Here is a 17,928-nt window from a genome sequence, read left to right as displayed (position 1 = left end):
GGCCTGGAGGAAAGTGTGAGGAATCACTAGACTGAGAAGGGAGATTCTCTTTCATCTTTGATGAGAATGTGTAAATATTCTGACCCAGAGAAAACCTTTAGTGTGCTCCCACTCACTGACTGAGACCTAAGACAATCCAGCTTCCCAGTGCTGTTTTGTTTTATAATGAGGCTGCCTGTGCGTATGCCCATGTGTTTGTATACATGTCCTTCTTTGTGTTTGTACATGTATGTGTACATCCATATGTGGAAGTCGGAGGGTGACAGTGCATGTCTTCCTCGGTCATTACCTTATTTTTTCAGCAAGTGCTTCTCATTGAACCTGGAGCTCCCTAATTGGGCTAGACTGTCTAAGAGTCATCCTAACCCTGCACCCCCAGTGTTGGTGCTACAGATGTGTGCCACCACACCCACCTTTTACATTGGTACTAATGATCTGAACTCAGGCTTATGTAGCCATCACTTTGTCCACTGGGCCGTTATCCCACCCTCCTTCCAGAGATTTTGGTAACGAGGAGGCAAGGGGATGCTGTAACCAATGACAGTGCAGTTTTATCTTGCCAGCTGTGTCTCCTGAAGGTCAGGTGGCCCTTTGTGATTAAGCAGCCTTAAAGCTGTGATTAGGTTGTTCCCACTGTTTCAGGAAGTAAAGCACCAGGACATTCTCCCACGCATGTACACTAGCAAAGGGACCACATCCTCACAAGTCCAGATGTCATCGTGCATTGTGTCTGTTCTAGAGGACCATGAGAAGAAAGACCCTATGAAGGAGACCCTATTCGCTATGACTTGGGAGAGATCAAGGGTCACTCTACTCCCTGAATATGCCATTCACCTCACAAATATTCACTAAAAACTCCTTTAAATCACACAACTCAGAGGTTACTAGCCTTGGCGCAGCATACGCTAGTCTCTATGGTTGGCTTAGCGTTGCTCTACAAAACAAACTTCTGTTTTAAACTATCTAGATCTCCTGATTGAATTCTTCCCTTCAAGAAGACAAGAACCAGGGGATTCCTATGTTGTTCTATTGCTTGTTTCACAGGAATTCACAGCTATGTGTTACTGAAGAAGTTCACTCTTAAATTATTCCAAGGTAACTGGAGGTAGCAACTCATAGGATTGGGCCAGCGCTATCGTTAGGCTCTGAGTTGTTTCTGTGGGAAAGTCTCAATGTCCAGAATGATGCTCTTGGGACCTGAAAAGAACTTTTAGGCCTTGAGTCGTGGTCAGAAGAAGTTAGGTCATGGGGTAGTAGCTTTCCAGAGGACTATAGGACTTCAGTCCTTTCTTTTTCATTTCTTCTGCTCCTGGCCGTGAGGTGAGGGGTTTTCTTTGTCATTCACCTCTGCCTTGATTTGCTGCCATAAGTCCTAAGCGATGGAGCCAAATGATCACGGACTGAATCTCTAAAGACGATGTGCCAACTTTTCTCTTTATAAATTGATAATCTCGGTTTCTTGTTACAAAGATGGAAAGCTGACCAACAAAACTTAGCAAGTCCTGCTCTATAGGATGTGAGTGAAGATGCATTTGAGGAATTACTGAGTGGTTCACTGTCTTAAACCCTGGAGGTAGAGCAGCCTGCCTTATCCTTGCTTATTCGGTTTTAGGGTCCATTTTTTTTTTTTGCTGATTTTTGGGGGGGAGTTTGTTGTTGTTGTTGTTTGTTGTTTTTGTTTTGTTTTTTGAGACAGGGTTTCTCTTCGCTTTTGAGCCTATGCTGGAACTAGCTCTTATAGACCAGGCTGTCCTTGAACTCACAGAGATCCACCAGCCTCTGACTCCTGAATGCTGGGATTAAAGGTCTGTGCCACCACCGCCCTGCTCATTAGGATCCATTTGTCTCACAAAAGCCAACCTTCTACAGTGGGCCACAACTAGCACAGGTGGAATGGACAGATGTGCTGACCTAACACTTGGAAGCCCAGCAAGAAAACAGCATGCGCCTCGGGAGAGTGACAGTAAATGACAGTTACAGTACATGTGGAATCAGCGAAACAACTTGTGAGACCTAAGCCGTACGTGTTTTTATTCCGGGACAGAGGAGCATTAGGAGCTCATATCCTACAGGATTTTTGTTTCTTAACATAGAAAAAGGAAAACAAGAAAACTACACAGAGCAACAGACCTTCTTGTGGAAAGGCCAGCGGTTGTCATGTGCAGGTTATCTCACCCCACAGCACGCCTGCCTGATGAAAGGACCCCAACAGCACACTTGCCTGATGAATATGTTCCATTGAAACAATGAATACCTGCTTTGTTAGGCTGCTCCTTTCTGGAAGAAGTGGCAGTGAGCCACTGTCATGCTGCCAGAGGTAAGCATTTCAGGAAGAGGGCATTAGAAGACTACTAGCCTGTGACCATGAGAGCCACATGTTCACAGGTAGCAAGCAGCTCACAAATACTTTGGAGTGGAAACTCCTGAGCTTGGGAGAAAGCCCTCCCCCTCCATGATGGATTCAAAATTTGTTCATTCATTACCTCATTCGTCAACTTTTCCAACTTCAGTTTGTCTTAATAATTTTAAAATCTTAATTAAAATACAGTTGCATTATTTTCCCCTTCCCTTGCATCCCTCCAACCCTTCCCATGTCCTTTCTCTTACTCTGATATAGAGATGAATAATTTACATTGATATAAATTTTGCTTTGTTGATATAAATTTAAGGTCAATTTTGTTATATATATATATGTATTTCTGATCTTGATTAAGGTATTGTGATTGTGTAGTTCACTTAAAATATAATGTATAATTAGGAAATATAGATTGTTAATGGATAATCATCAATAACAGTCAAGTTTGTAATCATGTTAGTTAGATTTTCTAGATGTGCATAGATATATTTCAGATAGTCATTCTTCATATCTTTCAAAGACTACAAGAATATGGCATTTAATGTTTTAATAACTTAGGGCTTTTCATGACAATGAGACACATCTGCTCCTGGCAGCACCAAGCTACTTCAGAGGAAGATGGGCATCGAAGAGGCTCCTTATGGAGTTGGTTAGCCATTTGGGCAAGAAACTGCTCTTGCCTTGGACTGTTGCATAAACTGGACACAAAGAACCCACAGAGAGAGAACTGCTGAACTTGCCTAAAGGTGAGATGGTCTTTCGGGGTTCCTGCTTCATGAAAGAGTATGCGAGACATTCTGCAGGATACAAAAGAAAGTGACTGAACTGTCTTTGAAATTTCCTGCTTCATGGAAATGTCTGCTGGATACTATGGGCCTGTAGGCTGAAGATGGATGTCCCAACAGTACAAAAGAACTTTGGGTGACTGTCCAGGCAGCGAGATGTCTCTGTCATTTCTAGAGTTTTGGAAGTTGATTACAATGCTCTTCTTGTTTATTTAGGTATTATTATATCCTTCTGGAGTCTTTGATGGAGTTGAAGAATTTTTAGTCATAGTTTTCCTTAGTTATGATAAAAGATAAAATAGATCTAAATATTGTAACTGTAATTCTTTCTTGATAACTGTTTTGTTATATGTAATTTTACTATGTTAAAGTTAAAGCCTTCCTTTTTGTTTAAACAGAAAAAGGGGAAATGGTGTAGGAGGTTCTTCTTTCTATGTGTTGCTTTCATTGGTTGAATAAAGAAAACTGCTTTGGCCTTTTGATAGGGCAGCCTTTAGGTGGGCAGAGTAGACAGAACAGAATGCTGGAAAGAAGGGAAATGTGGCAGGCACCATGATTCTCCTGCCCAAGACAGTCACTGGTTAGATTCATGCTGGTAAGCCACAGTCAAGTGGTGATACACATTAATAGAAATGGATTAATCAAGATGTGAGAGCTAGCCAGTAAGAGACTAGGGCTAATGGGTCAGGCAGTGTTTAAATGAATACAGTTTCTGTGTGATTATTTCAGGTGTAAGCTAGCTGGGCGGGACATAACAAGGGGCCCACACTCCTTACTTCATTACTCCCTTTCAAATGAATGGCCTTTTTTTCTTTGAGAACTATTACTTTATACACAGATATACAGACACATGCATGTACAACCTGCTGAGTCCATTTGGGGTGTGTGTGTGTGTGTGTGTGTGTGTGTGTGTGTGTGTGTGTTTTCAGGACTGGCTACTTGGTATTGGATAGTCACTTAGGGGCCTCATCCCTGGGGAAGACGAATTCTCCCTCTCAACTCCTGTAGCTCTTTGTCTCGGCATGGGGCCCCTTCAGCTTTCCCTCATTCATGCTAGCACATCTATTAGTGTCATCCTTGTTCAGGAGTTCTTTAGGCAGCCATGCTGATGAGACTTCATGTGTATCATTCCTAGAAGACACGATCTCACAGCCGACTTCCTGGCCCTCTGGCTTTTATTCTTTCCACTCCCTCTTTCACGATGTTCCCTGAGCTTCAGGAGCAGAAGTTGTGCTGTAGATGCATATGCTGGGGCTGGGCACCCAACAGGCAGTTGCTCTCTGTGTTTTTATCAGCTGTTCTCTATGATGGTCTCCATTGGCTGCAAAGAGAGATAAGAACTACAATTACATGTGGGCGTAAGGATAGTGTAGTGTGCACTTCGGGATTATGCTGGTCTAGTAAAGTGGTGTTAGTTGCTCCTCTATGACTGGCAGCCTCACTAGCCCTTGGCAGTTTGCAAGGTTCCTGCCGCAGGCTTGATGTCTCTCCTGTTGGCCTTGAGTTCAATGGGACCATTGTCAATTACTACGAAGATATTAATGCCATTATTTCACCTTGAGGGATATCTTTCCATGCTGTTGCTGTGGTTTGAAAAGGACTGGCCTCTATAGGCTCATAGATTTGAATAGTTGGCCATTAGGGAGTGATGGTGTTTGAAAGGATGAAGATGTGTGGCCTTCTTGAAGTAGGTGTGCCCTTGGAGGAAGTGTGTCACTGGAGGTGGGCTTTGAGGTTTCAAAAGCTCAAGCTAGCTCCACTGTCTTGCTCTGCCTGCTGCCTGCAGATCCAGGCAAATCCTTCCTGTAGAACTCTCAGCACGAAGTCTGCCTGTGTGCTGCCATTCTCCCTGCCATGAGGATCATGGACTAAAACTCTGGTTCTGTAAGCAAACCCCAGTGATATGCTATTCTCTATGAGAGTTGAGGTGGTCGTGGAGTCTCTTCACAGCAATAGAACAGTAGCTATGGTCATTGCTGTGGTTCATACATACCCTATCTGTATATAACAGGCAGGACTATTGATTGCTTCCCCTGTTGGGAGGTTTGCATCACACCTCTTAGCACTATGAAAGCTAGTCCACAGCTGAACAAGTCCCTGAGCTTTGGAAGATCGGTGACACACAGACCCTCCCTCTTGACTGCCTTCATTTTCTGTGTGCAGTCTTGTATGTAGAGGTGTGTATCTGCATAGGCACAAATGTTTATGCGTATGTATGTGAAGGCCAGAAGACAACCTCAGGAAGGAGATCAGGTGGCACCTACCTTGTGTTTTGCTGCCCTGGGAACTCACCTGGTGGGCTCAGCTGGTCAGCAAACCCCAGGAGCCCACCCGTCTCAGCCTTCCTGGCACTGGCCTTATAAACCTGAGCCACTGTGCTCAGCTCCTTTATTCAAGTGTTTGGAGGATTGATCTCACGCTGTCACGCTTATCTAGTATGGATTTCACCCGCCAAACCATATCCCAGCTGTTTACTGCCCCCATTCAGATCTGAGCTGAAGAACTTCACCTAAAGCCTGCTGCAGCCCCATTCGCGCCATACCGACTCTGGCCCTTGGGTCCCTCTCCCAGCCCCATCAATGCTGGACATAGAGGTAACACTGAACTGCAGATCTGATCATGGTTCCTTTTGCTTAAGCTGTTCAAGCATTTCCTATTCTTCTTAGGATAAACACACAACTTCAGAAAAGGGACACTGAAGATGTGATTGCATAGTTTTTTTATCCTGCTGGTCCAAGGTAGTCACAGGGTCCTCGTTGTTTTAAGCTACCACGTCTGTGGTGACCTTCCAGCAGCAACAGGAAGGCAAGGATGGAGGCTGCCTGAGTCCCACAGAGCTGAGACTGCCACTCTCCCTGTCAGACATCTCGCTTCCTTCCCGGAACTGTGTTTCCACCCTATCAGTTCTCTGGAGCCTTTCCCAGTTCAGAACCATCTCCTGATCTGTTCAGGACCTCACTGCCAGGGACACTCTTATTTTCCTTTCTCCTTGGCAAACACCACTTATCTCCTACCTCAGTTTATTCCTCTACCTCCCACTCTTCCTTCCAGACAAGCCCACTTTTGCTAAAGAATAGAATCTGAGGAAGAGCCCCAAGGCCCAGCCTATCTCCAACTGGAGATGGGTGCGCCATGCCGATTGTCTGAGAAAACAGGAAAGGACATTTGCTGGGCTGTCGGCTGGATCCGATGCCCCATGTTTCCAGCCAGTGGATTTGAGGCAACACCTGCTTCCTGACTTAAAGGAAATGTTTATGTTAAAAATAGACATGCAGAGGAGTTGCCCCAAACCAGTTAGTAATGATTTCCCTGGGGAGACATCTTTATGGCTGATAGTCACCCTGAATGTGAGCTAATACAGACCACACTCAGGGGAGAGGAACTTGACTTCTTTGTTGCTGATTTTTCATTTGAGGTGGGGGTGCTGTTTTGTTCTGTGGTGCTAGATATTGAAACCTTATACAGTCTAGACAAGCACACTTCCCCTAGCCTGTGTCCTCCGCCCTGAACTGGACTGATTGTTGCGCCATTGTATTGGTCAATGTGGAAGATACCTTCTTTCTGGGCATCCTCTGGAGGATGAAACCTTTCCCTCATATTTGAGCTAATTGAGCTATGTTTTTTGTTACTTGAACCAAAAGCTTCTTAACTGATGAATGAGGGACGTTTCTTCTCATCTTTCAGATCAGAGCTTCCAGTAACTGATCATTGCTTCCTCGGAGGCCTCCAGAGTGTTGTTTTGTGCTGTTTTTCTGAAATGGGTATTGTCTGTGTGTTACCAGCTTTGAGCTACCGATCCTCTTCCTCAGCTCCTGCATGCTGGGATTATAGGCCTATTCTGCCACACCCACCCCTGTGTCTTAACATCTTGTCATGTCCTGGTGCCGTCCAAGGATGAATGCAAAGTGATGGCCTCCGTATATGCATCAGGTGAACAGGGCTGGTTCAGAGACTGAACAGTAAACAGGAAGCACATCCTGACAAGATGGGGAGAAAAACACTTCATGAACAATGTAAGTCTCAGAAAGTGCCAGTGAGAAGAGGAAACACCCCAAGAAAGAAAGAAGTGGGGAGTCCAGAGGCACCACTTAAACAGGGCTTTGGAGATGCCAGAGGAACTCTTCCACTGAGCTACTTCACCAGTCGTCTGGTGGACCATTTAACCACTGTAGAACTAGAGAGCAGTGCAGCAAGATCTCCTTTGAGCCAGCGTCAGTAAATACCAATATCCTGTCCATCTTCCCATCCTTTCCTCCAAATGCAACTCTGGGGAGCATTTTCAGATAGCCTGAAGAAATTATAATTTTATCAATAAATACTTCCATTGTTTCTTTTGTTCCTTTCTGGGTGTTTAAGAACAAGAAGACAGATGAGTGATACAGGATAGTAGCATTGCTCAACGGTACAGCACTAGTCTCGCATGTGTAAGCCCTAGGTTGAACCTCTGTGTCTTAACTAGGTTTCTTTTACTGTGATAAACACCATGAGCAAAAGCAACTTGGAGAAGAAAGGGCTTATTCCAGATTACATCTCTGGGGTCACACGCCATCAGTAAGGGAAGTCAGGACAGGAACTGAAGCAGAGGCCATGGAAGAACTCTGCTTATCAGCTTTTTTTTTTTTCCATGGCTTATTCGGCCTGCTTTCTTATATTCCCCAGGATGAGTGCACAGGAATGGTACCGCTCATAATGGGCTGGGCCTTCCCACAACAATCATAAATCAAGAAGATGTCCTGCATTGTTTCCAGGTTCTGGCTATTACAAATAGTGCTGCTATGAACATAGTTGAACAAATGCTTTTGTAGTATGTTAGGGAATCTCTAGGGTATATTCCCAAGAGTGGAATTGCTGGGTCCTGAGGGAGGTTGACTCCCAGTTTCCTGAGAAACCGCCACACTGATTTCCACAGTGGCTGCACAAGTTTGCATTCCCACCAACAATGGATGAGTGTTCCCCTCATTCCACATCCTCTCCAGCATAGGCTATCATTGGTGTTTTTGAGTTTGGCTATTCTGACAGGTGTAAGATGATATCTCAAAGTTGTTTTGATTTGCATTTCCCTGATCGCTAAGGAGGTTGAGCATGACCTTAAGTGCCTTTTGGCCATTCGAAGTGAATTCTCTGTTCAGATCAGTACCCCATTTTTTAATTGGGTTAATTAGAGTTTTAGTGTCTAGTTTCTTGAGTTCTTTGTATATTTTGGAGATCAGACCTTTGTCTGATGAGGGGTTTGTGAAGATCTTCTCCCAGTCGGAAGGTAGCCTTTTTGTCTTACTGACAGTGTCCTTTGCTTTACAGAAGCTTCTCAGTTTCAGTAGGTCCCATTTATTCATTGTTTCTCTTATTGTCTGCACTCCTGGGGTTCTGCTTAGGAAGTGGTCTCCTGTGCCTATATCTTGTAGACTACTTCCCACTTTCTCTTCTATCAGGTTCAAAGTGGTCGGATTAATGTTGATGTCTTTAATCCATTTGGACCTGAGTTTTGTGCATGGTGATAGATATGGATCTATTTTCATTCTTCTACAGGTTGACATCCAGTTATGCCAGCACCATTTGTTAAAGATGCTATTCTTCTTCCATTGTATACCTTTAGCTCCCTTGTCAAAAATCAGGTGTTCATAAGTTTGTGGGTTAATACCCGGGTCTTCTATTTGATTCCATAGGTCGACTTCTCTGTTGTTATGCCAATACCAAGCTGTTTTCAACACTGTTGCTCTGTAATAGAGTTTGAAGTCAGGGATGGTAATGCCTCCAGAAGTTCCTTTATTGTATAAGATTGTTTTGGCTATCCTGGGTTTTTTGTTTTTCCATATAATAGAAGAATGGTTAAAAAAGGTGTGGAACATATACACATTAGAGTTTTACTCAGCGGTAAAAAACAATGACATCTTGAATTTTGCATGCAAATGGATGGAAATAGAAAACGCTTTACTGAGTGAGGTAAGCCAGACCCAAAAAGAGGAACACGGTATGTATTCACTCATAAGTGGATTCTAACCATAATTAAAGGTCTTTGAGCCTATTATTCGTGATCCTAGAGAAGCTAAATAAGAAGATGAACCTGCTGAAGATTATTTAGCTATCCGCCAGGAGATAGGAATTAGACAAGAGTCCCAGGTAACCTCGGGTGCATGGGGGGGTGGGAGGGTTGTTGGAAGGGGAGAGGGTTAGAGAGAAGGGAGTAGGGGAGGAATGGGGAAAGCTCGGTGGACCGGGATGGGGGGGAGGGAGGAAGGATGAATATGGGATCAGGGAAGAATATATTTCAACTAAGGGAGTCATTTTAGGGTTTACAGGAGACTTGATTATATATGGGATCCCAGGTCCAAGGAGAGATCCCCAGATTGTTCTCTGGACAGAGGAGAGGGTGCCTGAACCGGCCTTGGCCCATAACCATACTGATGAATATTTTGCTTATCACCATAGATCCTTCATCTGGCGATGGATGGAGATAGAGACAGAGACCCACATTGGAACACTGGACTTAACTCCCTAGGTCCAAACGAGAAGCAGACGGAAAGAGAACGTGAGCAAAGAAAGCAAGACCAGAGGGAACCTTCATCCGACGATGGATGGCGATACAGACGGAGACCCACATTGGAGCACCGTACTGAGCCCCCCAAGGTCCAAATGAGAAGCAGAAGGAGGAAGAAAATGAAAAAGTAAATCAGGACTGCGAGGGATGCGATCACCCACTGATACAAGGGGACTGATCTAAAGAGCGTTCACCAAGGCCAGTTGGACTGGGACTGAACGAGGACGTGATCCAACCAGATTCTCTGAATGTGGCCGGATTCTCTGAATGTGGCTGGCCCGGAGTCTTTCTGAAAAGCCATTGACAATGACACTGGGACTTGTTTCCTCTGCATATACTGGATTTTGGGGATCCAGTCTGTTTGGATACTCACCTTCCTGGACCTGGAGGGAGGGGGGAGGAACTTGAACTTCCCACAGGGCAGGAAACCCTGACTGCTCTTAGGGATGAAGAGGGAGGAGGAGAGGGAGTGGGGGGAGTGGGAGGGTGTTGGGAGGAGGGACGGAAATGGAAACTTTTATAATTTAATAAAATTACTTTCTAAAAAAAAAAAAAGAAAAGAGAAAAGAAAATGTCCTACAGACTTGCCTATAGGCCAATCTTAAGAAGAAATTTTCTCCATCTTCTCATATGACCCTAACTTGTGTCAAATTACCATTAAAAACTAGCCAACCACACACACGCACACACACGCACACACACGGAAGAAAGGGAGGGAGGGAGGGAGGAAAGAGGGAGGGGAGGGAGGAAAGAGGGAGGGAGGGAGGGAGGGAGGGAGGGAGGAAGGAAGGAAGGAAGGAAGGAAGGAAGGAAGGAAGGAAGGAAGGAAGGAAGGAAAACCATTCCTTATTATTTATTTTCCTTAACATCACTGGGTCTATCTTACAACATGTGTTTTCTCCTCCCTGCCCCCACACCCTCTTTATAGCTGGATTGCTTGGATCAGGATCTAAATGCTGTTCACAGAGAACATTTAATTGTATGTTGAAGTCTCTCTTTATTTTGGAATAATTTTCGATTGACAGAAAAGTTGCAGGTTATAAAGAACGCTACTTCTCCCAGACTCCTCAGCAAGTCCCGATTATTAGATTGACAATGATAACATACAGCCTGCCTCCTTGTATCTTTCATGAGTCTGTGACAATTCTCAGGAAACAGGAGCTGAAGTTAAGCTGGCCACAGTCCCAGGGGTTCTAGGGATGTGCTTCTAGTTTTATGCTAACTTGACACAAGCAGAAGTTATCTGAGAACAGGGAAGTTCAATTGAGAAAATGCCTTCATAAGATCCAGCTGTAAGGCATTTTCTTACTTAGTGATTGGTGGGGAAGGGCCCAGACCATTGTGGATGCTGCCATCCCTGGGTTGACGGTCCTGGGTTCTGTAAGAAAGCAGGTTGAGACTTCTTGCTATTACATAGGCTGCTCCAGCCAGGAAAGTAGGCAAGCTAATCGTGTAGCTTCACCTCTCCCTCTGCTCCTCCAAATTAATGCCCCAGTCTCATCCTGACTATGTAGAACACTTGCTACAGGGTCCCTTCCTCTCCTGTCCTATCTCCAGTGGATCACATAGATTGTCGACTCCAAGTTTTCCTCCTCCAACTCATGGATTTATCCCAGCCCCCAACTCCAGCAGGCATTCTCTGGGAACCCACAGGCCATTCCTGCCAGGGAAGCAGGCAGGCTCGCTACAGACCTTCACCTCTCCCTCCGTCTCCCCAAATCCAATCCCCCAGTCTCATTCCCAGCTCTGTACCAGACCTGCTGCAGCCTCTCCACATTCTCTGACCCTATTCCCAGGGGACTAACTAAGTAGATTCTGGTGAAACCCCCTGCTTTCCTCCCTAGTGTGAAGCTCCTCCACTTCCCCCTCCCACCCATCCACATTACTATGTCTCAGGTCCCCGTACCCAGAAATACATTTTACCTAAAAACCCCAGTACCCACACCTATCAGGACCTACAGGCAACACATAACCCCCACATTTTCCTAAGAATCAGAAAGGAAACAGAAACCCAGAAACTAAGGGACAAAACACTCAACAAAGACAAAACAGATAGGTATGCCATACAGAGAGAGTTTGGGTATAGAGTTTATTTAGTGGGTTATGAAGGAGAAAGGGAAGGGAGAAGGAGGGAAGAGGAGAATGGGAGAGAAAAGAGAGAGACAGAGAGGGGGGGGAGAGGAAGAGAGACAGTAGTTACCTCTTAAGAAGAGGGACAAAAAGAGAGAGAGCAGACGGGAGAGGAGGCAGGAGATCCACTTGCCTCAGCAGAAGGGAGTGGGTGGAACTTGTGTCTTAAAGGGACAGGGTACCCAGGTGACAGACCAGGCCAGCAGATTAAAACAGTATGTAAAATGAGAAAAGATTGTTTTAAAAAAAATAAATTCAATAATAAAAAAGATAGATATCAACAACAGAAAGCTTACAAACTCATAGAAACTGAACATTCTCTACTAAATGAAAAATGGGTCAAGACAAAAATTAGTACACAAATAAATACTTTCTATAATTGAATGAAAAAGAATATACAACATAAATAAACATATGGGACACATGTAGACTGTTCTAAGAAGCAAGTTCATAGCACTAACTGCCTACATAAGAAAATGGAGAGATATCACAATAACAATTTAGCAACATATCTGAAAGCTCTAGAACAAAAAGAAAAAAATAATCATACCCAAAAGGAGTGAGTACACAGCAAGAAATAATCAAACTCAGTGCTTAAAGTCAATAAAGTAGAATCTCCCCCAAATGAAGAATCAATGAAACAAAGAGTTGGTTCTTTGAGAAAATCAATAAGATTGACAAGCCCTCATACAAATTTTATACAAATTAACTAAATGGCAGAGAGAGAAGATCCAAATTAACAAAATTAGAAATGAAAAGTGGATCATAACAACAGACACCACGGAAACCCAGAAAATTATAATGGTTTGGTTATAAAACCTGTAGTCCCCTAAACTGGAAAATCTAAAAGAAATGGATAATTTTCTTGATATAAGTCACTTACCAAAGCTTATAGGACCATATAAGCAATTTAAACAGATCTATAATCCCTAGGGAAATAGAAGTAGTTATTGAAAGTTTCCCAACCAAAAAAGCCCAGGGTCAGATGGTTTTAGCACAGAATTCTACAAGAATTTCAAAAAAAGAGTTAAAGCTAATATCCCACAAATTATTCCACAGAATAAAAACATAAAGGATATTGCCCAATTTATTTTATGAGGCCACAGTGACCCTGATACCCAAACCACATAAAGTCTCATCAAAGAAAGAGAATAACAGACCAATTTCCCTTATGAATATAGATGCAAAAATGCTCAATAAAGCACTTGCAAAATGATGTGTTCTTGGCTAAAGATCATTCTCCCTGATCTGCCTTCATTTCAAAGAGGCAAAAATGGGTCAATATACATAAATGAATAAATGTAAACCCATATAAGCAAACAAAAAGGTGAAAACCAATTAATCATCTCATTAGATGCTGAAAAAAAACCTTTACCAAAATCCAACACCCCTTCATGTTAAAAGTCCTGGAGAGACAAAGAATAAACCTCAACATAATAAAGGAAGTTTACAGCAAGGTCATAGCCAACATCAACTTAAAGAGAAACTCAAAGCAATTTGACTAAAATCAGGAACAAGACAAGATTTTCCACTCTCTTCATATCTACTCAATATAGTACTTGGCGTCTCAAATACAGCAATAAGACAATTGAAGGAGATCAAAAAAATGCAAATAGGAAAGGAAAAAGTCAAAGTATTACTATTTGTAGACAATATAATAGTATATATGTTACCCTAAAAATTCCACTGAGAAACTCCTACAGCTGATGATCACTTTTAGCTAAGTAACTGTATACAGAATAAACTCACAAAAATCAGGATCCCCTCTATACACAAAGGATAAATAAACTGAGAAAGAAATCAGGAAAACATAACTTCACAATAGCTTCAAATAATAGAAAATATCTTGGGGTATCTCTAACCAAGCAACTGAAAGACTTTTATGATAAAACTTTTAAGACACAAGAAAGGAATTGAAGAAAACATCAGAAAATGGAAATAGCTCTCATTCTTATAGATAATTATGAATAACACAGTAAAAGTGGCCACTCTACCAAAAGTAATCTGCTGATTCAATGCAATCCCCATCAAAATTCCAGCACAATTTTTCACAAACATTGAAAGGACATTTTCTAGTTTCATAGAGTGTCTTAGTTTGGGTTTTATTGCTGTGAGGAGACACTGTGACCACGGTAAATCTATGTTATAAAGGAAAATGTATAATTGGGGAGACTTTCAGTTTCAGAGGTTTAGTCCATTATCATCATGGTGGGAAGCATGGCAGTGTGCAGACAGATGTGGTGCTGGAAAAGGAGCTGAGAGTTTTACATCCTGATTTACAGGCAACCGAAGGAGATTGTGTATCACACTGGGCATAGCTTGAGCATATATGAGACCTCAAAGCCTGCCCCATAGTGACACACTTCCTCCAACAAGGCTACACCTATTCCAACAAGGCCATACCTCCTAATAGTGCCACTCCCTATGGGCCAAGAATTCAAACATGTAAGTCTATAGAGGCCATTGTTATTCAAACTATAACATATGGAAATAAAGAGAGAGAGAGAGAGAGAGAGAGAGAGAACAGGATAGCTAAAACAATCCTGAATAATAAAAGAATTGTTGGATGTCAAGATGATTTCAAGTTGTGTGACAAAGCTATAGTAGTAAAAGCCACATGGTATTGGCATTAAAATAGACACAGTGATCAATGGAATCAAACTGAAGATCCAGATAAAAGTTGGCACACCTATGGGCACCTGATTTTTTTCATAAAGAAGCCAGAAATGCCCACTGTAATAAAGACAGCATCTTCAAAAATAATGCTGTAGAACAATCTTTGTATACTGTGCATATGCATTTATTGGCCTATAACTGGACAGGAAGAGATTGGGTGAGACCACCTGAGACAGAGAGAATGCTGGGGAGAAGGGCAGAGTCAGAGGAGTCACCAGCCAGATTCAGAGGGAGCAGGACACCACATGGCAGAGCACAAATAGGGAATATGGGTTAACTTAAAATGTAAGAGCTCCTTAGCTCAGCTATTGACTGAGCATTTATAAGTAATCTTAAGTCTCTGTGTTGGTTATTTGGGAGCAGACGGTCAGGACAGGAAAACTTCCTTACAAATGGCATCCACCATCCAGCATAGATCCATGTAAGACCTACAAAAAAAGGATTTTAAAGGGTTCTAAACACACAAAAATAATGAAGCCAGACAGGAGCTTCCTAGTCTCACAGTCTCACGCCAGTCACAATGCAGACATGTCTTCCGACAGCTCCCTGCTAGATGGAGCCTGCTACTAACAGCCATGAGCTAATCAACATGGCAGGTTCCCGCAGTCTGTCACATGGCTACCGCTGTCTGCAGGCTTAAGAAGTCCTCCAATACACTGCATGGCAGGTTTTGGGTTTTTGTTCATGAAGACAGAAAAGGTTACAGATACACAGTAAAGATAGATTTAGACAAAAATAAAACCTGTAAACAAGTTACAGTGTGTTTAAAAATATAAATAGGTTTGGGAGAGAAAAGAAAAGTGATAGAGAAAGTTCTGAAGAAGGGAATAAAATAATAAAAAATATAATTAATATCATATTTTTGGAAATATAGAGAGAGTCTTGTTCCTCCATGTTATTGTACTGTGTTTGAATTTTTTGGCTGCTAAGACATACTGGATTATAAAACTGACTGGTAGATTCAACCAACCTATATATTTTAAAAATAACTTGACTTCAAAATTTAAGTTAAAAAAAATATGTTACTTTGGGAGAAAGTTTATATTTTTGTTTCCACAGGAAATGAGAAGCTATGGATTCATTCCAGGTTAAAGAAAATCAGACTTGATTGAGAAAGATCCCCTAAAAATCCTGGCTACAAACATTTAAAAAAAAAAGCCTAAAAGAACTACAAGACACTTGATAAAATATTTTACCTTCTCAAACACATAACAAAAAAATCATTGGCTGGTTTATGTACAATGCACAGTCTGTATACCTGTATTAATGCAAATATGCATGTTACCTTTAAAAGTTTATGTATTTTTAGAGCAAGGGAATCAGACGCCAATGAAAATGGATGGTCCAAGTGATCCAGCATCCATCCAGAAAGACATTCCATATCATAATTTTACTATGCTAAAATTAAAACATTTTTAAAATTAGACACAAATGGGGAAAATGCTGTGGAATACTTTTGTACACTGTGAAGATTTGTCATTCAGAGTGGTTTAATAAAAAGCTGATTGGCTGGTAGCTAGGCAGGAATTATAGCTAGAACAACCAAACTAGCAGAATGATGAGAAGAAAAAGGGTGGAATCAAGAGACACAAGCCAGCTGCTAAAGAAGCAGGGTGTGTAGAAAATGAGGTAACAAGCCATGAGTGGCAATGCATAGATAAGAAATATGGATTAATTGAAATGTAAGAGCTAGCAAGTAATAAGTCTGAGCTATTGGTTGAGCATTTATAATTTATATTTAGTCTCTTAGTCAGTTATTTGGGAAGCGGCTGTCAGTTATTTGGGAGCAGGCAGTTGGGACAGGAAAACCTTCTCATACAATATGGTGCTTGTCAAACTGGATTGCTGCTTGTAGAAGAATGCAAATAGATTCATACTTGTCATTCTGCCTAAAATTCAACTCTAAATGGATCAAAGACCTTAACATAAACTAGATGCTTTGAACCTAATAAAAGAGAAAATGGGGACTAGCCTTGAATTAACTGGCATAGGAAAATACTTTCTGAACAGAATGCCATTATCACAGGCACTAAGACCAACAATTAATAAATGAAACTGAGAAGCTTCTGCATGGCAAAGGTGGCAAAGGACATACACCATTATTTGGACAAAGCAACAATCTTGAGAATGAGGAAAGATTTTTTACTACCTAAAATTCCGATAGATAAAATACAAAATACATAAAGAACTCAAGAAACTAGATCTCAAGAAAGCAACTCAGTTTTTTAAAATGGGGTACAGATTCTAACAGAGAATTCTCAATAGAGAAAATTCAAATAGCTGAGAAACACTTAAAGACATGTTCAACATCCCTAGACACCAGGGAAAGGCAAATCAAAACTACTTTGAGATTTTATCTTACATCTGTAAGAATTGCTACCATCAACAGAGCAAGTACCAGCTCATGCTGGTGAGGATGTGGTGTAAGAGGAACACTCATATATTGCCAGTGGGAGTGCAAACTGGTACAGCCACTATGGAAATAAATGTGGCAGTTCCTCAGAAAGCTGAAAATAGATTAACCTTCAGAACCAGCTAATCCACTCTTGGGCATAAACCACACAGACACTTGCTCAACCATGTTCGTTATTGCTCTATTCCCAACCAGAAATTAAAATCAACCTAGATGTCCCTCAAGAGAAGCATGGATAAAGAAAATGGTTTACATTTACACAATGGAGTGTTATGCAGCTATTTAAAATGGCATCGTTAAAATTACCAACAAATGGATGGAACTAGGAAAAAATCATCCGGAGTGAGGTATCCTGGACCCAGAAAAACAAGTATGGTATGTATTCAAGTACATGTTGGTATTAGCTGTTAAGTCAATGATAAGCAAGCTACAATCCACAGACCTACAGATGGTAGGTAGAGAATAAAGGACTAGAGAAAAGAGATCTTGTTAGGAGAGGGAGATAAAATAGATAAGGATGGAAAGCTGCACCTGGAATGGGAGATCAAGTAGAGAGGGAAAGGCGAGAGGGGATTGAGGGAAAGAATAGATGGAGAGACAGTTGAAATTAAAGGGCATTTGAGGAGTAGTATGGAAACCCAATACAGTAGAAACTTACTAAAATACATACATACATGAAAGTGATCTAAATAAAATTGCCAACTAATGGAGGAGACAGAATCCCAACTGGTTTTCTCTTGTCACCCAATGAAGCTTCCAATACTGTGATTAGATTATTTCTAATTGAGTTGTGGGTGGGGCCCCATGGACTCCCCAAACAACCCAAGCTGTTTACAAGACTACAAGTTGTTCTCCATACTCCACAAACTGACAGCGAGGCCCTATTGCTGAAGACAACAGCATATTGTTGAGCGGGTGCCTACATAGAGTCTTCACCCCTGTGTTCCAGCATCTTTAGTACAGGAAGGTACTTTATACTCTGTCAAAGGTGTAACATAAACACCAAGTCAATCACAAGCCCTTTATCCTAAAA

Source organism: Myodes glareolus, chromosome 14 (genome assembly GCF_982192425.1).
Source record: "Myodes glareolus chromosome 14, mMyoGla1.1, whole genome shotgun sequence".
NCBI lineage: Eukaryota > Metazoa > Chordata > Mammalia > Rodentia > Cricetidae > Myodes > Myodes glareolus.
This window is presented reverse-complemented; position numbering follows the sequence as displayed.